Source organism: Pipistrellus kuhlii, unplaced genomic scaffold, assembly GCF_014108245.1.
Source record: "Pipistrellus kuhlii isolate mPipKuh1 unplaced genomic scaffold, mPipKuh1.p scaffold_m20_p_2, whole genome shotgun sequence".
Classification (NCBI taxonomy): Eukaryota; Metazoa; Chordata; class Mammalia; order Chiroptera; family Vespertilionidae; genus Pipistrellus; species Pipistrellus kuhlii.
The window spans coordinates 54,154,757-54,175,890 of NW_023425515.1; the positions used below are offsets into that span (position 1 = coordinate 54,154,757).

The 21,134-nt window shown below is 42.5% G+C and overlaps 1 long non-coding RNA gene across 1 annotated transcript in view; it reads left to right on the forward strand.

The window, feature by feature from the left end:
- The first annotated feature begins 9,411 nt into the window (after positions 1 to 9,411).
- The window catches only part of LOC123652641, a 12,908-nt gene continuing 1,185 nt past the window's right edge, over positions 9,412 to 21,134 (forward strand). Inside the window, exons 1-2 of the long non-coding RNA XR_006742088.1 lie at positions 9,412 to 9,734; positions 18,107 to 18,113. This is a non-coding gene — a long non-coding RNA (uncharacterized LOC123652641). The remainder of the gene's footprint in view (positions 9,735 to 18,106; positions 18,114 to 21,134) is intronic.

Consider the following 21,134-nt stretch of genomic DNA (forward strand, 5'->3'; position numbering starts at 1 on the left):
CCAGACCATGAATTTGGTATCTCTCCTTCCATTTATGTCTTTGATATATTTCATCAGCATTTAGTAATTTTGTACATGTTTTGTTGGATTTATCCCTAAGCATTAATTTTTGAAGCAATTATGAATGTTGCTTTAAATTTTGGTTTCTATATATTAGACTTTAGTAAATAGAAATGTAAAAAAAAGAAATGTAATTTCATTGTGTGTTGATTTTATATTCTAGAACCTTGCTGTACTCACTTTTTCAAGTTTTTTTCTTTTCTTTTTTTGTAGATTCCTTGAGATTTTAGACACACATAATCATATCATCTGCAAATAGGGGTAGTTTTATTTCTTCTTCTTCAATCTGTGCACCTTGTTTGCATTATTATAATGGTTAGAATTTATAAGAGTAGTGAGTATGAGATCCTCATGTTCCTAATCTTAGGCGGAAATCATATTTTTTTACCATTAAATATTTTATATATCTTTTTCTAGGTCATAAGATGATGAGTAATTTTTGTTTCAACCATCAAATATGATTAATAAGATTTATGAGGAGTCCATATTTCTACACTTTCCTGTTATACTTTCTCCTTGCCTGATTCTTTTATCAGTTCCTATATTTGAAGAACTTCCTTTAGCCAAGTTGTTAGGATAGGTCTGCTAGCAACAAATTCTATTAGTTTTCTTTTGTCTGATGTTGTCTTTATTTCCCCTTCACTCCTCACTGGATACAGTATTCATGGTTGACAGTTCTTTTCTTTCAGCACATGAAAAATTTGGGAAGTGTTCAGCCATTTTTTTCTTAAAATACTCTTTCAGCCCTAATCTCTTTCTTATGTCCTTCTGGGACTTTGATGATGGATCTGTTGCTATTGTCCCACAGGTTCCTGAGGCTCTGCTCATTTTTTCAGTCTATTTTATCTCTGTTGTTCAGGGCAAATCCTATTGATCTGTTCCCAGGTTTACTGCTTTCTCTCCTCTGTTATTTCCACTGTACTATTGAGCCCATCTAGCGAGTGTCTTTTTTAGTATCAGTTGCTGCATTTTTTTGTTCGATAACTTACATTTCTTTTTCAAATTTTAATCATTAACTTAAGTTACAATTTATATTGAAATGCATTTTTATATCATAAATTTGTTTATATAAAGTGTACAATTGGGTAGTTTTTTGTTTATTTATAGAGTTGTACAAACATCACCGTAATCTAATTTTAGAAAATTTTCATCATTCCCAAAGGAAATCTATACTCACTAACAGTCCCTCCTTACACCACACTAATTTCAGCTTCCAATCTCTATACATTTGCAAACCACTGTAGCAGTTTAACAAGCTTCATCATCTGGTAGAGTTCTGGACATTTCAGAAATGTGTGGGTGTGTGGGTGGCAGGCTTATTTCACTTAGCTTAATGTTTTCACGGTTCAGCCACTTTGTAGCATGCATTCTTGCATCATTCCTATTTCTTTAATGAGATTATCTAGCTTTACAGTTAGATTCAAGAGAATTCATAATTGCTCATTGAAGCATTTTTATTATAACTTATACAAATCTTGTCAGATAATTCCAATATCTGATTCATCTTGATGTTGGCATCTGTTGATGGTCCTTTCTCATTCAAGTTGTGATTTTACTGGTCTATGTGGGTAATGAGTGATTTTTATTTTCTCTTGAGCATTTTCAATGTTACATAATGAGACCCTGGAAGCTCCTTATAATATATGCATATTTACAGCAGGCATAGTCCTTGTTGAAGTGTAACGCGGGAGACTGTGTGTGTTTATAAACACACACGTTTATAAATGTGTGTGTGTGTTTATTTCTTGACGTGCCCCACTGAGTGCCTTGGCCCCAGTGGCCTGTTTGCACTGTCTGTGAGGATGGGAAGGACCCTACTCCCCCTGCTGTGCTTGTACCTTAGAGAAAGTGGAACTCCAACTGGTGCAGAGATGTTGCCTTCAAGTGGGGGTATACGCTCAGCTTCCGGTGGGGTCCTGCTGACACCCAGGAGGAAAGAGCGCTGACTCACACCACTTGTTGCTACAGGTGGGAGTGAAATTCACCTCCATGCTGCCCTGGGGACCTGGCAGAACAGAGGGAGGCAGGTGCAGAGCCACCTCATTCTGCCTTCCTCACTAGCCTGCTTAACTGAGGGGGGAGTGAACCCTGCCTCGAACCATCTCTTTCCACCTTGATCCTGGGTGTGGATGCAGGCTCATCTCCACTGGGGCGGAACCAAGGCCCCTGGTTCTTTCCACTGTCCAGTGTCTCCCAGTATATCCACTGTTTCTTTTTAATTTTAAGAGGAAAGACAATTTTACCTTGGAGTTTGCAATGGGGCTACTCCATCTTGGCTAGAACCAGAAATCCTGGGACATTAGTTTTTGAAATAACAGCAGCTAAGCAAATTTACTGCATTTTACCACCTGGGAGCTTTGAGGATTCTCATTGTGTATTAAATAAAATTCTTACTCTCTGGCTTACCTCATTCAGTTCCTCCTACAAATGGTCCACTATCTTTCCCTTATCATGACTGCTTCTCCTCAAATTTTGCTTTAGGCCTGTTCATGCCTGTCTGTCTCTCTCTCTCTCTCTCTCTCTCCCTCCCTCCCCCCCTCCCTCTCTCTCCCCCCCCTCCTCCTCCTCCTCCTCTTCCTCCTCCTTCTCCTCCTTCCTTCCTCCCCCCCCCCCTCTCTCTCTCTCTCTCTCTCTCTCTCTCTCTCTCTCTCTCTCTCTCTCTCCATTCATTGTCTCCAAATATTCTGTCCTTCTTCAATCCTTTTTGTCACTCTCTTGAGAAGTGACTGGTGCTTTCATGAGCTGTAGCATTTACCACATATAAGGAAACTGTCACCATCTGTATTCCTATATTTGTGCACATGATTGATCACCCCTGCTCGACTGTAAACTGATTACTTCACAATCATTTTTGATCCCTTGCTGTGTGCTTAACATTATTCTAGGTGTTGAAGATAAAAACAAAATAAGCCACCAGAGCTCTCCTTAAGGACTTCATATTGCAGGAAGAGTACAGACCCAAAAAGAAATAATTGCAATTAAGTGTTATAAGGATGCAAATAGGTGTTTTTACAAGTTCAGGCAGGCAGGATGGTCTCTTCTATATCTTCATTGTGGTCACAATATTTAGCACATTGCTTCACTCAGAGAAAGTGCTTCAAGGATGTACTAAATTGATGAAACTGAAAATGTATGATTGGTCTCTTAATCTCAGGTGTTACAAGTAACAAATATCAGAAAGCAAGGGTGATTAGTTGTTCACAAATGGGCACATGATTGCACCAATTTCCTGGGCGACATTTGATTTTATATTAGAGATTCTGGCGTGGCTCAGTGGTTGAGCATCTATCAATGAATCAGGAGGTCATGGTTCGATTCCCAGGGCATATGCCTGGGTTGCTGGCTCAATTTGCAATGCCAGGCATGCAGGAAGCAGCTGATCAATGTTCTTTCTCATCACTGATGTTTCTCTCCCTTCTTTTCTGAAATCAATAAAACTGTATTTTAAAAACACACACACACACCTTCCTGTTCTCTTCCCCCAAAGAAAAGGTGTTCTGGCCCTAAAATAATTTACTCTTAACTTCTTACTCCCACCATCTTTCTGCCTATGTAAGTACCACTCATCTTTTGAAGTTGGGACATTCTTTCAGGGCTCCTTAAAGTTATATCTCCAGGCTATAGTCCTCAGGATGGGCCAAATAAAACCCTTTCTTAAATGTACAGAGATTCAATTTTCTTTTCACTGACAGTAGATGAATACAATTAAAGAAATGGTGACTTTTAAATTCTGTGTGTATGTAGTTTTTTATAGCTTTACCTCATGTCTCCTTTCAAATAGGTATAATTTTCCCAGTTTTGGTAAAGGCAGGGCACAAAGTTCCAGCTTAGTAAGACATTAACGATAGAGACACAATTATTAGACAAAACAATCAGTGCATACTGTGTATTTAACATTGTAAGTTCTGTTGACGTCTGATTAAGTTTAGCAGGTTGGATATATGGATTAGATAATTTAGCCTAAAATAATTTACATTAAAGCCATAGTTTTTTTTACTATCCATTATTTCCCCCCCCCCCCCAAGTTAATCAGATTTACATAAGTTTTGCATGTTGGGGTTGGACAAAATTATTTGTCCATGTCCATGGACAAGTTGCAATGGTTCATTATATTAGACAAATTAAAAAATTCTCCTAAGGCTCAAATTCATCCACAAAATGGAGATAATAGTAGCTTCCTTTGAGATTGTGAGGACTAAATAAAATGGTGCACATAAATGAGTATGCACTCTGGTCATAGTAAATACTCAATATTAGCCATTAGCAGTAGTAGTAGTTCAGAAGCTTTAAATTTCTAGGCGACAGCTAAGTCATTTGCACTTACTCAGTATTCCAACTCTTCTTGTCGGAGGTACTATTTGAGTGCTGCTGTATATAAAATAGCACTTTAAGACTGTTTAAGAGAAAGAAGACTTTAATTATTATCTGGTCAAATAGTCCCTCCTTTCCTGTTTTTTCCCCTTTTCATTCCAAAACTGCACATCTATGTTCTGATTACCATCAATTTTAAATTACTGAGGAGAATTAACAGTGTGGGAAAACACAGTTGTAGAGTACCTACTGTATATCAGCCAGCATGCTAATCACTCTGTGTATTCCATTTAATCCTCACAGCACACTTCCAAGTTTAATGCTATGCTAATTTTATAGATCAGAAAATCCAGGCTTACATAGGCTAAGTAATTTGCTCAAGGTCACAAAGCTAGTAAGTTGTAGAGCCACGTGTGTTGCTTGTTTATTGCTATAGACTTCCCTTCTTATTAAGACAGCTAATAAATATTTAAAATTTCAGCACTGCCTCAAAATTGCCGTGGCATAGATAGAACTCTAAATTCCCTCCAGTCATTCTTTGCCTATATTTAAAAAAAAAAAATTATTGAAAACATTTCCCATTGCTGTAGTTGGTTTGGGTCAGTGGATAGAGCGTAGGCCTGTGGACTAAAGGGTCCCAGGTTCAATTCTAGTCAAGGGCATGTGCTCTGGTTGCAGGCTCAATTCTCAGTAGGGGGTGTGCAGTAGGCAGCCAATCAATGATTCTCATCATTGATGCTTCTCTCTCTTTTTCTTATCTGAAATCAATAAAAATATATTTAAAAAAAAATTCCCACCTTTGACTTTTTAGACCATTAAAATAATTTTCTCTATACAGTCAAGCATTCTGCGGCTTCATTTTCTACATATTTAGGGAATCTCATAGCCTCTTAATTTTTTCTCATCAGTTCCCTAGAGCATTTGTAATGTGCATAAAATGCTAGTTTTGTCACCACCTTTAGCTCTGTAGTCAGAGCTGTGGTGAGAGGAGGGTGAATTTGAAGAAATTCTCTTAAATGAGAAGATTGGAGGTGGTCTAAGAAGTCTCTGGAGGCACAAGGTGGATCAGGAGGGAACAGTAAGCTAGAAGGATGCACTGTGTTACCCTGGGAGCTGAGTGTCACACCCCAGCTTGGTCATGTCCTTACTGCCCCTCTGCAAGATGTTTAGCCCCTCTGAGGCTCATTTTCTTCACCTACAAAATGAGGATCATAATCCTAACATCATAGTTCTGAAGATTCAATTAGATAACATGTAAAATGACATAGTTCTTGACAAATTGTAGCTTTGGTTTACTTTAGAAGTAATTTATTTACATTTTATAAGGGAGAGGGGAAAGTTCCCATGATGCAGGAGAAATGCTGATTCGTATGTCTCCTGAACCATGTATGTTGGTAACAATTTTTAAAAAATAGTTTTATTGATTTTTTAGAGAGCAAGGAAGGTAGAGGAATAAAGAGATAGCAATATCAAGGAGAAATATCATTGATTGGCTGCCTCCTGCATGCCCCACACTGGGGATTGAGCCTGCAAACCGGGCATATGCCCTGACCAGGAATCAAACCAGGGACCTCTTGGTTCATGGGCCGGTACTCAACCACTGAGCCACAACGGCCAGGTAGTAATGAATTTTTTAAAAGTTAAACCCTGAACAAGTTAACTACATGTCTGTGGGGCTCAGTTGACCTATGGTCCAGCACTGACACTCTCTTGTTCTGGAACACATGCATTTCTAGCAGCTCCGTGGTTGACCCACCCTGGCACCCTCCCCTGTGGAACAGTATCTTCTGACCAGACACCACTTGCCAGGCTCTCCTCTAAGCATTTTGCATCTATTTGTTCATTTTAATCCTCACAACAACTCTGTGAGGTTGAACCTGAGGTAGGATATGTGGCAGAACAGCTGCAATTTATAAAGTTACAGGAACTGCTAAGAATTAAGTGCCCTCCTCCCCACTACCAGATTTATGGCTTAAAACTGGCAGAGACAGGATGGATCCAACATGGCAACTAATGTCACCTAATAATAACCCTACCCTCATTACACACTCATTGTAATACATTGGCATGCAAAGCACACCCATTTCGGGATCAGAAATGAAAAGCCCATATATGGACATAAAATAGCAAGGGAGTTCTTCTGAGAGTTCTCCACCCCTTTTGTAGGAAGATCCTACTTCACTAAAACACTCACTTTCCTCTAAACTCCGTGCTGGCTTGATTTTGAATTCTTTCCTGTGCGAAGCCAAGAACCCATAGTGGCCTCAGACCCTCATGGACCCTGGGGTGCCCAGACCTCCGGAACGTCTGCATCAGTGTGACTGTTATCCTCCTTTACAGATGATGGAATGAGTCACAGGCAAGTGAGTGGTCCAAGACCCACAGCAGCAGCAGAGCTGGGACCAGGATTCTGATGTAGCCACCCTGGCTCTTGATCACCACACCGTGTGTTCTGACATAGGTACCTCCAGAAGGAGAATAAAAGATGCATTTCTGACCATTTTTAAATTAAGAGGGCTGAAACCTGTTTGGCTTAGTGGATAGAGTGTTAGCCTGCGGACTGAAAGGTCTCAGGTTCGATTCCGGTCAAGGGCATGTACATTGGTTGTGGGCACATCCCCAATAGGGTGCAGGAGGCAGCTGATCGATGCTTCTCTCTCATCGATGTTTCTCTCTCATCGATGTTTCTAATTCTCTATCCCTCTCTCTTCCTTTCTGTAAAAAATCAAGAAAATATATGTTTTAAAAATTAAGAGGAAGATTTGGATGATTGAGTCCAGTACAACCCTCTCCCCAGTTCTCCTTATAACAATCTGGGCTTAACCTTGGGAGCGGAGGGGGAGGCTGGTTCTGGCATCTGACTTCCTCTGCTTTCTTTTGAAGGAACCAAGCTGAAAGCCCCCATTGTGCTCATCCTCTGCCCCCGCCCCCTGCCCTGCTAGAAGTCCTGAGCAAGGCTCCAGCCTGGAGGCCTATAGAGGAAAACTCCTCATTAGCAATGCATTGATTTGTGACCGCACTTTTATAAAAAGAACAGCTTTAATAAAGGCTTCTGCAGCTTCTTCTTTTAAGTGTAGTGTTTGCGGTTATGTGCAGAGCACTGAAGAGGAATTAACTTTTAGATGGCACAAGGAATCGTCAGATGTGTTGCTGCTAGCACTTCTTTTTCGTTGAGGATAAGGGTGAAAAGAATGTTAAATTTCAGAGAGGATTATCAGGAAACAGAATTTCTTCTCAGTTGATGAAACACAGACTAAAGGGGCGGGGGCATCTTTCACCTACTTCCGACTTCAATATTCCATATGATGAAAACATCGTATTATCTGAAAAAAGAGTGGAAACCTGTCATTTTAGTCTTGCACTAAAAACCCTATAACTCTGTTCAAGAGAGGAGACCAGGACCAGGTAAAAATTTCTGGTCAGATGAAAGGAAGGCTCAGCTTTAGTCACTCCAGTCTAGGAGCTTACCATGTGCCAGACACAGTCCATACATTATCGTATTTATTCTCACTTCACATCCACGAGGTAAGCATTCTTTTCCCTGAGGTGTTGGGACAAGGCAGTCATCCTTAATTCCCTTCCACTTCCATGTTCCCGTTCTCCACCCCCACACGCTAACCAGTAGCTTCAGAGACAGGAGCTACTTAGAGGTGGCAGTCGTTTGGAAAGTGGGCCAAGGAAAGGAAGGAGAGGATTTTTCCTATAATTCTGTTAGCAGAGCAAGTATCTATTTTGATTTTTTAAAATTTTATTTTATTGTTTAAAGTATTACATATAGTAGTGAATATATCTCCTTTTTTCCCTCATTGACCTTCCTCCAGCCTTCCCCACCCCTATCGCATGCTCTCATCTCCCCCTGACCCCAATATCTTCTGTCCATTGGTTATGCTTATATGCATACATACAAGTCCTTTGATTAATCTCTTTCCCTCCCTCCCCAACACCCCCCAGCCTTCCCACTGTAATTTGACAGTCTGTTCGATGCTTTACTGCCTCTGTATCTTTCTTTTTGTTTATCAGGTTATAATGCTCTTTATTTTCCATATTTTCTATAAATGAGTGAGATCATGTGGTATTTTTCTTTCACTGCCTGGCTTATTTCACTTAGCATAATGCTCTCCAGTTCCATCTATGCTGCTGCAAACAGTAGGAATTCCTTCTTTTTTTACCACAGCGTAGTATTCCGTTGTGTAGATGTACCATAGTTTTCTAATCCACTCATCTGCTGATGGGCACTTAGGCTGTTTCCAAATCTTAACTATGGTGAATTGTGCTGCTATGAACATAGGAGTGCATATGTCCTTTCTGATTGGTGTTTCTAGTTTCTTGGGATATATTCCTAGAAGTGGGATTACTGGGTCAAATGGGAGTTCCAATTTTTGTTTTTTGAGGAAACTCCATACTGTTCTCCACACTGGTGGAGAAGCAGTGTCTGTTTCATTTTGCCTATTGATTTAGGAGGATAGTAGGAGGTAATGGGCGAGCTAGACCTCCCAGCTCCTCAATCCACCTTTTTCTGCCACCACCACCTTCATATTAAGTCCAGACTGTGCACTTGGCATTTCAATATTCTTACCTTCCTTTCCTCCCTTACTGCTTTTGCTTTTGCCTTTATTTTCACCCTTACTCATCTGACTTCATGTTGGTATCCTCAGCTAGACTTCTTGCTTTCAGTCCCATCCACGTGTCCAGTGCACTTTCCACACTGATGCTGATAGAAATGTGTTTATTGTGCTCCTTAAATATTACTCATTGCTTACAGAAAGAGGTTGAGTAAAAAATAAAGGTAGATCTCAGTAAGGCTCACCTAATCAATATTACATTAGCCAGGCAGCTATAGTTTTGAAAGTTGTGAAGGCAACAGAAATGTGAATCCTTGTTAAGAATCAGAGGTCCAGAGTGTCCAGGCTCTTTAGTCTGGCACAAGGCCCTCCATGATGTAGCCCATGTTTGGCTCTCTAGCTTCACTTCTCACTCCATCTTCCCTTACTTTATGTTCCCGTCATACCAATGTACCCAATATCCCTCAATTTACCCTGTTCCTGCACCCCACTGGCCCATCCTTCTATCGGGCATTGCTTCTTTTATTTTTTCCTTGATGTCTTAGGGTGAACTCATGTTTAATCTCATCCCAGGAATCACTTCCCAGTGGAAATGATGGCCCTATCTCGTTGGGGTCTCCACTGTACATCTATGTTCATCTGCACCACCAGTGGGTTGATTTGTTTAAATGGCTGCTTCCCATGATGGGTCCTGAGTACATAATGTTCATGGTTATTAAGTGTTTATTAAATAAAATGAATATACTTTACAATTAGTCCAAGGTCACATGGGACACCAGGACTATCAAAATCTCATGTTCTGTTCTGCTTCCCCATAAGAAACTATGACATAGAAATACTAGGTAAATTGTGGACATACTAAAGCACCCTCCTCTTTTTTTATATATAGTATATTTTACTGATTTTTTTTTATAGAGAGGAAGAGAGAGGGACAGAGAGTTAGAAACATCGATGAGAGAGAAACATTGATCAGCTGCCTCTTGCACAACCCCTATTGGGGATATGCCCGCAACCAAGGTACATGCTCTTGACCAGAATTGAACCTGGGACCCTTCAATCCGCAGGGTGACACTCTATCCACTGAGCCAAACGGATTTTGGCAAAAGCACTCGCCTCTTGATGATGACCCAAGAGAACCATCCCAATGCATACCTGCTTAAAAGATGTTATATTCATGCTATAGGAATAATTGGTACCTTGCTTTTCATTTAATATTACATTAATATATTGTGATTAAATGTTATTTGAAGAAATATTTATGTAGCTGAATTATATTCATTATATTTTTATTATATTTTTAACCCAGTGTTTTTCAAACTGTGACTCACAACCCCTTTAATGGATTGCAATAACACTCAAAAAAATGAAAGTGGTTGTATTGTATGTAGTGAAGTATGTATTGTCTCATGAAGATATGTATTATCTTATAAAGATTTGTTTCAGATTATCTATCTGTCTATCTATCTAGCTATACACTGAGTGGCCAAATTATTATGATCTCTGAACGTATAATAATCTGGCCACTCAGGGTATATCCTATATAATAAAAGGCTAATATGCAAATTGTCTCATCGACCAGGAGTTTGATCAGCAGGCGGGCTGGCCAACTGCCCATGTCCCCTCCCTCTGGCCAGGCAGGCCAGACCCCACCCATGCACAAATTCATGCACCGGGCTTTACACACACACACACACACACACACACACACACACACACTGAGTGGCCAGATTATTATGCATTCAGAGATCATAATAATCTGGCCACTCAGTGTATATCTGTTTATACACATGCAAATGTGTGTTTGGCATATGATTATATATATAACTAGAGGCCCCATGCACAAAATTTGTGCACAGGAAGGGTGTGTCCCTCAGCCCCGCCTATACCCTCTTCAATCTGGGACATCCCTCTCACAATCCAGGACTGTAGGCTCCCAACCTCTAGCCTGCCTGCCTGCCCCTAACTGCTTCTGCCTGACAGCCTGATCATCGCCTAACCACTCTCCTGCCAGCCTGATTGACACCTAACTGCCCTCCCCTGCTGGCCTGGTCTCTCTTCCCCCCTGCCACCCCTCCCCCCCAACTGCTCTTCCCTGCAGGCCCTGTTGCCCCAACTTCCTTCCTCTGCCATCCTGATCATCCTTAACTGCCCTCACCTGCAGACTTGATTGCCCCAAACTGCTCTCCCTTGCAGAACTGGCCCATCCCCTGCTGGCTATTTTGTGATGGCCATCTTGTATCCACATGGGGGCAGCCATCTTGTGTGTTGGAGTGATGGTTGATTTGCATATTACTTTTTTATTAGATAGAATAAAGGCCTGGTGCATGGGTGGGTGCCGGCTGGTTTGCCCTGAAGGGTTCCTGGATCAGGGTGGGGGTTCCCTTTGGACATGGGGTAGCCTGGGCAAGGGGCCTGTGGTGGTTTGCAGGCTGGCCATGCGCCCCCCCCCCCCCCACCCGGCCATGCCCCAATTGGAGGCCTTGGTATCTGGGATTTATTTATCTCTTATAATTGAAATTTTGTAGCCTTGAACAGAGGCTAGGGCAGGCCAGGATGGGAGGAAAACTTGGCTTCCTCCATCGCCGGGGAAACCCAAGCCTTTTGCTCTCTCTGTGGCCGTAGCCATCTTGGTTGGGTTAATTTGCATACTTGCTCCTGATTGGCTGGTGGGTGTGGCAGAGGTATGGTCAATATGCATATGACTCCTTTAATTAGGAAGGATAGTAATAAAAGTTCAGAAACTATTTTTTAAGCATTCTCTCACAGGGGAACATTTAGGTTATTTGCATTTTTTTACTATTATAAATAATACTGTAATGGATTTTTCTGTGGATAATTTCTTTTTTAAAAAAATATGTTTTGCTGAAACTGGTTTGGCCCAGTGGATAGAGCATTGGTCTGCGGACCGAAAGGTCCCAGGTTCGATTCTGGTCAAGGGCATGTATTGTGATTGCAGGCACATCCCCAGTAGGGGGTGTGCAAGCGGCAGCTGGTTGATGATTCTCTCTCAACAACGCTTCTAACTCTCTATCCCTCTCTCTTCCTCTCTGTAAAAATCAATAAAATATATTTAAAAAAATAATAAAAATAGTATGTTTTTATTGATTTTTTACATAGAGGAAGAGAGAGTAATAGAGTTAGAAATATCAATCAGTTGCCTCCTGCACACCCCCCACTGGAGATGTGCCCACACCAAGATACATGTCCTTGACCAGAATCGAACCTGGGACCCTTTAGTCTGCAGAATGACGCTCTATCCTGAGCCAAACTGATTAGGGCTGTGGATAATTTCTTGAGTTTTTTTTTCCTAGAAAATATAAATATGGCAAATAATGGGGTCAAAGAATATGAACTTGTTTAGCCTCCTGATATCTTCTACCAAATCATTATCTAAAAAGATTATAGCAAGTTACCCCACCGGTGACAACATATTATGAACTCTGGTGATTTTTGCAGAATTGGCCCCTGAGTAATGAAAATCCCCAGGCATCAGATGGGGGAGAGAGCATCAGATGGCAGAGAAAGCAGAAACCCATTCCAGGAAAGGAGTGCGTGCTGGAAGGGCCTATGATTTGGAGGAACAGAGGGTAGTGTTGGGTGTGGGTGGTTGTTGAAAACCACAGGCATATGCTAACAGGGCTTGGATCCAGGGTGCAAGGCTTTATGTGCCTCGCTAAGTTTTTTATCCTTATTTTCTGAAAACAGGAACACCAAAAGTTTTGAAAGCAGAAAGCAAAGTGGTGGGGGGTCTATAATATTGAAAAACTTAGTTTTAGAAACCAGTTAGGAGACTATTTACATAATTCATGTAAAAAAAAAGCTGAGAAAATGAACTAGAGTCATAATGGTGAGGATAGAAAGGAGGTACCACTTGAGAGATGCCTCTTACATAGAATAACATGGCTTGAGGGTTTGTCATTGAATGGCTATAGTCAGTAATGGAAATTGGACCCAGTTAGTTTGCGGAGAGTGGATGGTAATAAAGCGCAAACCAGTCATGGGTCCCAGTAGAGAAATCATCAGACAACCTACCTGAAAGGGATGGGATCCTGGATGGCTCTGCAGCCCCTGGTCCTCACTCAGTGGTCTAAACCTCCCCATGCCTGGGTTTGGCTGCATTTCTGGAACAATTCGATCCTGGGACACAATCCAAGCACAAGGCCGTTGAGAAGCATACCTGTGTTTTCACCATGCCATATCCTTCTCAAAAACTCAGGAAGCCACTTCTGATGGACAAAACTTAGAAAGCAATACCTTTGGTGGAGGAATGTTTGGATTCGAGATTCTGACTGGAAGAAGGATTATGAAAAACTGTGCTATTTAAATACAATATTTATGAATGCTGAGGAAATGACAAGGGCTCAGGGAAAAGGCAGGATTGCCTACTGCTAAATCTCATTTTCTCATTATGTAGGTCTGTTTATTAAATAAGCTGAGATATAAAAATAGAAGTTATTTACTTCCACTCATTAAGTGACTAAGGCAAACCTAGAAAGCTAAATTATGCAATCTCACAGTGTGGATATTTCCTCTTCTTCAAAATTCAGATAAAATAGGTCATATTCAGGATTCTGTTGTAAACTGGATATGAAAATATATGTGACATGTTTGGGAGGGTTTCTGTAAGCCTAGGCACCCTGGAGGTTTTGATTAGGAAAGCAGAACAGTATGAATGATATGGAATAGGAGTTTTATTACAGGGATCAGACCTTACACGATTGTGGAGAAAGCAGGATAAGTGAAAATCCATAAGAGGGGAAACTAGAGGATCGGAGAAAGAATCACTCATTGGGAACCACCGCTCACCTGTGGATTGACCAATGCATGTGCCAGCAGCCTGAAGTGCTAGATCAGAGGGACAGGCAGTTGGGAAAGAAACTCTGAATGAGGAAAGCAAGGAACCTGAAACTCATGACCATCTCCCTCTTTGGTTTTTATCAAGATTTCATTCATTATTTCCCCCCCCCCCCCCTGAATATTTATTTATTTTTAATTTATTTATTTTTAATATATAGATAGGATAGAGAACTAGAAACATCAATCAGCTGCCTACTGCACACCTCCTACTGAGGATGTGCCACAATCAAGGTAGATGTCCTTGACCGGAATCGAACCTGGGACCCTTCAGGTCACGGGCCTACGCTCCATCCACTGAGCCAAACCAGTTAGGACCCCACCAAATATTTATTAAGCACTTACTGAGCCAGAGATTCTTCTGGGCACTGGAGATGCAGCAGCAAACAAAAGGAAGTTTCTCCCCTCCAGGAAGTTTATATTCTAAAAATCGTACCACAGGGCAGTATTAGGAAAGCCATCGTGGGAGTATCAAATCATAGGCATGGATGGCACTCTCAGTTAACCAGGAAGTTCCATTATTTATCATGCTAGAGTCTAGATAAACTGGAGAGTCTGGCTTCGTGGCTATCCAGACCATTGAAGCTGCTTACCCTCTTTCTGTCAAAATTACCCACAACGGAACATGCACAGCTTATGCCAATATGTATCTATGACTCTGGTTCCTCTACAGTAGCAGAGTGTGTTCTGGACTTGGACACAGGAGATATAGCACTTGGCTGGCTAGCTGTGTGACCTTGACCCATTGACTTAACCTTTGCAACCTAGTTCCATTCTTGAAAAATGAATACTGTAATATCTGCCCTCCTCATTGCACAAGGTTGTTATAAGTTTCCAATGAGATTATACATATAAAAGTTACTTTGAAAAGTACAAAACAAAGTTATTAGTATCTCCCAGGGTCTTATATAGGCCTGAAAGGGCTTGTCCAGGCCTAAGGCAGTCAAGTTCATTACAACTTTTGTTTTGCAAAGAAGCAAAGAAGGCAGGGAGAGGATCATGTGCTATCAGGGGTACGTTGCATTGAGTGATAATCCTGAGGATTTGGGAATATCAAAGCACGACAGAACAAGAACAGCACTGAAAAATCTGCTTTACCATTCTGCCACTCCCAGCACTTAGCTCATAGGGGTCAGAAAGGTACTTCCTGATGCCAGTCAAGGAGGGTAGGTGAGGAGAAATACTCTGGTAAAAAGTTGTCTGCACGGTAACATGAAATGGTGCAATATTTTTCTGTTTTTTATTGTTTTGCCCAGGCTAAAATGTAGGTAGTGTCCTGTTATTACATGACATGCTTTACACAGATTCTCTAGATCACGTGTCAAACACAAGGCCCGCGGGCCAAATCCGTCCCGCAAGGCCTTGCAATGTGGCCCGCACCGCGCTGTCATCACTGCACTCCGCTGCGTTTCCATCACAATGACAGTTTATGACTGTTCAGTAAACCATTCGGCCCGCGATTTAGGCTGGATTTTAGATTTTGGCCCCTTCTCTGATTGAGTTCGACACCCCTACTCTAGATCCTGTTAGGTTTCAGGGATGATTATTCAGTAGCTCTAGGGCGACACTTGCTGCAAATTGTAGGAACTGCATCCTTAAAAATTCAACATTAGGATTTCCGCAGGCAAATGCCCTGTGAAGCTTTAGTAACTGCACCCACTGACCTTTCACGGAAAGCAGCCTCACTGTGCCAGAAAATACCATAGTCTTGTTAACTGATGTGTGGCAGACATCGAAAGCGGTGTTTTTCAACCTGGTTGAATGCCACGCTGGGCACTATGCTGCCCCCGTGTGGTGTAAGGGGCGTAGCAGGGTGCCCAGAGCTTAGAATTAATCAGGACCTGCCATTGAATTTTAGCCCTGCCACCTCACACCTCTGGAAGCTGTGGGTCATAAAACCTATCTTGCCCATGGGGCTGTCATGTGGGTTAGCTAACATGTATATGACAACTCTTTTTAAAAATGTGTTTTTATTGATTTCAGAGAAGGGAGAGTGAGGGAGAGAGAGAGAGAGTGAGAGAGAGAGACATCAATGATGAGAGAGAACCATTGATTAGCTGTCTCCTGAACACCCTCTACTGGGAATGGAATCTGCAATCTGGGCATGTGCCCTGACCAGGAATCGAACTCGTGACCTGTTGGTTCTTGGGTCGACACTCAAACACTGAGCCACTCCTGCAGGGCTGACAACTCTTTTAAATTGTGTATAAATGGTTGTATTAAGGCATCCTTGGGGATCTTACCCTCTTATGGAGCATAATATAAGCAATAAATGGTAACAATGCAAGACCCATACACAATATGGGTAGCAGAAATAATAATAGCAGCTAACATGCTGGTGGTTTTATACTGTGACAGTTTAGCTAAGCTGGGAATATGTCTCCCAGGGTTCCTTCCTCCTGCAGTCCTGGGTTAGGGTGGCCCAGGTGAAAGTAAGGTTCTAGGTTAGGGTGGGCATAGGAGGAAATAGGTTCTGGGTTAGGGTAGGCACAGAAGGAAGTAGATTCTGGGTTAGGGTGGGGAAAGGAGGAAGTCAGGTTCTGGGTTAGGGTGGGCACAGGTGGAAGTCACCCAGCAGCCCTGGTGCCAGGAAGGATGGGGTGGTGCATTGGCCATGCTGGCTGGTGCTGTTGTCAGGCTGATATGAGTTTATGGGAGTCAAGCGGCTCCGGGGCCCCCAGGGGCTGCTGCTGCTCAGGACCTCCTCCGCTCCTCCGAGTTCAGGGTGTGCAGTCAGTGGAGGCACCACATCCTTTTCGGGTCACCAGCAGGGTGTGGGTTAAAAGTGGAGAGGGATGGTGGTGGGATCCAGGCTCCTTGCTTTCCTCCGCTTTGGTTCAGTTTCTTCCCCAGCTGCCTCCCCTTCTGACCTGGCACTCAGGCCTCCGGCACCTGGTGAGGCTGCAGCCTTCCTCTGAGTAGGCAATCCGCGCTGAGCTGGGTCCCCAATGAGTGACTTTTCTGGGGTCCTCTGGCTTCCCCTTATGAATCTTCACTCACCCCGCTTTCTCCACAGGAGTGTAAGGTCTGATCTCTGTAATGAAACCCTCACGCCCTATCAGTCCTAGTGTTCCCTTCTCCTCATCAAACCCTCCGAGGTACAGCCTAATTGAGACTCTCCTAAACATCCTATATAATAGAGGTAATATGCTAACTGGACCTAATGGCATCATAGTCTCAACCAGGCTGCACAGGCACAGGAGCTGGTGGGCGGGGATGGGGCGGGGTCTTGTGCCACTGGGACATGAGGCTGCCACAGGGGACTGCCTCCTACCCCCATGGAGATGCATGGTACCACCTGGCCCAGAGGGCAGCGCACCAGGCAGAAGGGGGGTCATCAGGATGGGGGCAGAGCCTTCACAGAGAGCTCTCAGCACTCCTCTGCTGGGGTCTGAAGGTGGGGAGAGGAAGGGAGAACAGATAGGCAGTTAGGGGGATCAGGCCAGGAGGGAAGAGCAGTTAGGGCCATCAGGCTGGCAGGCAGCAGTTAGGGGCATCAGGTAGACAGGCAGGTGAGCGCTTAAGAGCCAGTGGTTCTGGATTGTGAGAGGACTCCCAAATTGGAGAGGGTGCAGGCCAGGCTGAGGAATCCCCCCACCCCCAGAATTTCGTGCATCAGGCCTCTAGGGTAACATATATTTGCATATCTAATTTGCAGCACAAGCCTGGTGAATAGGTCCTATTTTATCTGCATTTTGAAGAAGAGGAAGTCGAGGCATAGAAAGCTTAAATAACTTGCTCAACATCACAGAGCCACTAAGGGGCAGAGGTGGGATTTGAATTCCCGCCTCATTTTGGCTCCAGAGTCTATGCTCTGACTCCCTGGACTGTAAGTCTCTTCTGCTTATTTTCACTGCTGTGGTAGGAGTTCAGTGTCAGGATTGAGCCACGAGGACTGAAGCTGCCTCTCAGGACAATGAGAGTTGCATGAAAGAGCTGAGCCTGAGGGTACTGATCCCGTGTGTCAGAACAAATGCGAGAGCCACACTGGGGCCCAATCCACAAGGTCAGGAAATAGTCAGAATTAAACCCCAAGTCCAAGGGCTGAATGAAGGAACTGGGATGGTCAGGTTCTGAGAGGAGTCCCACGCAGGTTAGCATGGGAGAGATCTGGCTGCAGGCATTGAGGAGCGAGCTAAAAGGACCTGAGATCAGGAAGGGGCATCCAGTGGAGATTCGTTTTCCTCACACAATGACTATGGTGGAAGTAGAAAAAGAGGAACTGGTAGTCAAAATATGACTGGATGAGCAGCTATTAATACCAACCTTCCTAATTGCCCTTCCCTCAGCACTGAGCCTGGGGTCTGGGCCAGATTAAGCCCACCAGTGGTTGTTACATGGATATGTGTGATTTGTGCCCTACTTTTCTTTGGGGACCCACTTTCCATGATTCTGTGTGGTTCAGGTGGGCTGACCAGTCCTCTCACTGCACCCCCAGGCCCAGAGAGGAGCATTGACTAGGCTTGGGCAGTTAGAGCCTTGTTTGTCAGATCTACCGAAGACAAGTAGGTTGGAGTTGGCTCTACGTCCCTGGCCTCAGTGACTGATTGGTTCAAGGATAATTATGTATCAGCAGGACCCATTGATGGCATCAGAATGAATGATGTCTTTTCCTCTGTGGCTGTGAGCTGTATCACTTTGTGGGCTATCTCGTCTGGCCAAGTGAAGGCATGTTTTTTTGGAGAGGATGAACTCAATATGTAAAAAAAAAAAAAAAAAAAAAAAAAAGCAAAATCGAGAGAGAGCCCAATGACACTATTTGAGGATCCAGACAGACCTCAAGGTCTAGCTCTAGGCCCCTGCTGTCTAATATGGTAGCCACTGGCACATAAGGCTAGTGAGCACTTGAAGTATGGCAGTCCAAACTGAAATGTCCCAGAAATGTAAAATACGAAGCAGATTTTGAAAATAAAGTGTGACAAAAAATGTAAAATGTCTTAATAATTTTGGCATTCTTATTACATTAAAATAGAATAATTATAGATATATTGGATTGATAAAATGTATTATAATTAATTTCACCTAGAACTTTTAACTTTTTAAATGAGTCTATTAATTTTAAATTACATGTGTCTCACATTATATTTCTATTGGTTAGCACTTCTTTGATTTCTTTAGTTACAGTAGCCAGTAAGTCCCCCTTTTTACTGATTCTAATTTGAATTGAGTTTTTGTCACTTGCAAATGAGAGTTAGGACAGGCACGTATTAGGGGGCAGCGTGGGAGGTTAGGAAGACACGGGCGTGCCCCGCAGAGCCCTGCAAAAGCCCCCAGGAGGGAGACCACAGACCCTTAAGCTCTGTGCACGTGGCTTCTGTGACCTCTCAAATCACATCCCTTGTCTTCACTTCTCTACTGAGTGCTAGATACAAATTTACAAATGTTAGCTAGATATTTCTGCTTGGCCATTCCTCACCACAAAGCCAACATGTTTATCACCAAACTCCCAGGTCCTTCTGGCCAACCACATTAAAATATTTCAAGTAATTCTTGACCTCACCACTCTCCCCTACCTCTTGATTTTCAACAAAACAGACCTGAACTAGATAGGATAAACTGTAACGGTCCTCTTTAGTTGAGTATAAACAGAAATTCACAGATATGAAAACCAATTCAAAGTCTGTTGAATCCTTTCCCACACTCTTTGCCTGTCATAACTCTTCCCAAGTGACAGAAGCAGGCATTTGCTGCATTCTGGTCCTACTTTTCTCTAGAAGAAAGCTCCTGGCTATCTTTTCCTGAAATTACAACTGCTTGGGTTCAATGATAAGCTTGCTTGCACTGCCCTCTTGTGGCACAAACAAATGTTGGTTAGTAGTGCACCCAATAAAAAAGAAGTCAGGATTAGTTACAGAAGTTATTTTAATTTGGTTTTCACTTGCTTATTTGTTTTCAGACAAGAAGAGGCATATAGCATTTGACTCATTAACTTATAAAATTAATACCAGAGACCAAAACTTATTCACTATGCTAAAAATAACTAAAAAGCATACTTTAATATTATTAAGATTGAAAGAGAGAGATTAGGACTAAGAGACAAAGAAAGACATCAATAATGAGGCAGATACAGAATAACATTTTAAAAATAAAGAGATAAGGGAAGATACAGCGAGAAATACAGAAAAATACAAGGAGAGACTTTTAAATGAGAACAGCAATCACTTAATAGCATAGGGTCTATGAGTGTTACATTATTTTCCCCAAAAGAATTCCCAGCAGTTTAAGACAAGACTGGGGACCTTTTTGAGTGGTGACTAAATAGGGCCTTCTGAGTAAGATAGTAAGTAGGCATTAGAACTAACAGTCAGGACTATGGACAAGGCTGGGTGGGCAGCCTGGGCTGGATGATGACAGGTGTAACACTTCCTCCTCTGTGCCTCAGACTTAGCCTTAGTGGAGCTTCTCTCAACTTCCTGTAGGAAGGATATAAAAAGCTGAGGATAGAGGGATACAAACTAACCAGTGCACTAGAAACAAGTGACAAGGCAAGTCCATCCTACTGAGGACTGTACTAGTCAGCTCTAGCTGCTGTAACAAAATACTATAGATTGGGTGATTAAATGGCAGGAATTTATTTTCTCACTGAGCCGTTAGCTGACTTTTCACTGTGGGAGATATTCTAGGGAACAGCAACCTTGGAACTCTGAACATGGGATAGTTGTCTCACCAGACATTATAATTAATTGAACTAAATATTGCAAAGAAATCACATCATTACCAAAGTACTGGGCTTTCAATTCTATCTCAGGAAGAGTAAATAACAACAACAAACACAGACATGGAACTTTGGGATTATAATAACTCTGAGAAGCAGGTGGTCCAGGGTGGGGAAGCTGAAGCCTTTTCCTTGAGCTTGCTGACTGAGGCAAAAATATTTTTATTGATTTTTAGAGAGATGGGAAGGGGAAGGGAAAGAGAGAGAGATACATGGAAAAAGTGCAAGAGAGACATTAATCCGTTGCTTCCTGCATGCCCTGTACTGGGGATTGAGCCCACAAATGGGCATGTGCCCTGTCCTGGAATCGAATCCACAACTTTTCAGTGCATGGGACAACACCTAACCAAGTCACAATGGCCAGGGTGGCACACTTTTTCTGTAAAGGGTCCAGTTTCTGTTGCAAGTACTCAACTTTGCTATTGTGGCATAAAAATGGCCATAAACCATATATAAGCAAATGAACATGGCTGTGTTCCAATAAAACTCTCTAAATAAAAAAGGGCTGGCTGCTGGCTGCTGGCTGCTGGCTCCTGACTGCTGGCTGGGTTCCTGCAGATCATAGCTCCCTGGCGCCTGATATGAATATGTTTTATAATCTTCTCTCTTCTTAAAGTCCTGCCATCACCAGA